The sequence below is a fragment of the Priapulus caudatus genome, unplaced genomic scaffold (assembly GCF_000485595.1).
Source record: "Priapulus caudatus unplaced genomic scaffold, Priapulus_caudatus-5.0.1 Scaffold3061, whole genome shotgun sequence".
Taxonomy (NCBI): domain Eukaryota; kingdom Metazoa; phylum Priapulida; class Priapulimorpha; order Priapulimorphida; family Priapulidae; genus Priapulus; species Priapulus caudatus.
In genome coordinates, this window is record NW_014580122.1 from 5,258 (window position 1) to 6,997 (window position 1,740).

A 1,740-nucleotide genomic window follows, 5' to 3' on the forward strand; every position below is an offset into this window, starting at 1 on the left:
CTCCCTGCTCCCCCGCCCCCCCCCCCCCGGGGAGGGAACCTCCTGTCGGGGAGGGGGAGGGGTAAAATACTTCTCCATTACGCGGCGAAAGGAAATACTCGATGTATGTATCACAAGGACCCCTGTGCGAGCTCGAGAGAGAGAGAGAGAGAGAGAGAGAGAGAGAGAGAGAGAGAGAGAACAGACAGAGAGAGAGAGAAGAGGCAGAGAGGGACATCACAGCAAACACATGCAGCAGCAGCAGCATCAGCAGCAGTAGCAGCAGCAGCAGCAGCAACAGCAGCAGCAGCAGACAGTAACCGATCCAACGCAGACGCGTTCCCCTGGGGGCGGGAAAAACGGAGGACAAACAAAAAACCATTAAAAATGAAACACACGCGACTTAGGCGAGAATGTGGATTACGCAGCGCGTAACCGGATGAAGTCGAATCGATCGTCCGACCACGCGAAACCGGATCCTACCAGCCGATAATTGATCGCAGACCACGCGCGCGCGCGCAGACGAAACGCGTGCCCGCCAGATGTCGCCCGCGTCGCCGTCTCGTCATCAGTATAATAAGAGTCGACGCAATCTCGACTAATTTATCCTGGGAGGTCGCCACCCGTGTGATGTCATCGGGGGACGGCCACCCGCGCGCTCGACCCGCCCCTGCCGGTACTAGCGGAGCCCGTGTGTAAAGGGTTGCGCGACGTGACGTCATGGCGTTGATTGAAGCCTAGCGGAGTTTGTGTTTGTGTTGACAGCATGACAGCTCGCAGGAGTGCTAGAGTCGGAGTCTGTAGTGTGCTGTTAATCGTGGATCATCTTAGAATGTTCGCGTTTCTTTTGTGCGTTGAAAAGAATTACTGAGTGAGAAAAGCGTAGTGATTAAATAACAGAGCGAGCGACAGAGAGGGGAGAGAGGGAGAAAGAGGGCACGCACGAGTGAGACAGCAAGAACGAGAGAGAGCAAAGAGGCGAGAATGAGAGGGAGGGGATTAGAGAGACGAGGGGGGGAGAGAGAGGGACGGAGAGAGGAGAGGATGAGAGAGAATAGGGGGGAGACGAAAGAGGGCACGCCGCGAAGTGGACAATGCGAGAACGAGCGGAGAGAGGGGAGAGACGATATCATAGATATGATGAGGGCGCACAGAGAGACGAAGAGATGATGAGGTGTGCGAGAGAGAGATATGAATGGATGGAGGGCGACAGATGAGAGAGAAGAGAAGAGGGGGGAATGAGCAGATATATAGATGGAGAGGGCGATCAGAGAGAAAAGAGACGAGAGATTAGAGTAGAGAGAGTAGGATGCGGCTAGAGAGGAGGGAGAGAGAGAGAGAGAGAGACGAGATGGAGATGACGATGATCATGGGTCGATGGCGAGGGATTCATGCAAACTCAGAACGCTCTATTTTTTGCCGACAGCGCAGTAAATCAAAAAAAAATTATTAGAAGTTTTAAATTAATTCTTCAAACGCCACGTGTCGTGTTGGCACACAAGAGAAATATGGAGAGGCTGGGAGAAATAACGAGTAAGCACTTGTCATAACACGTGTACATAGGTGGCGCAGTTAATCTCTGGGGGGAGAAAAGACACTTCCATAAATTCCAGCCGATCATTTTTATTTATAATACATCTTGCAGCCAGCGATGTTTTCATGGTACGTTAGTTTTTTTGTGTGGGTAGAGAGAGATGGGGGAAGAGAGAGAGAGAGGGGGGAGGGAGAGAGAGAGAGAGAGAGAGAGAGAGAGAGAGAGAG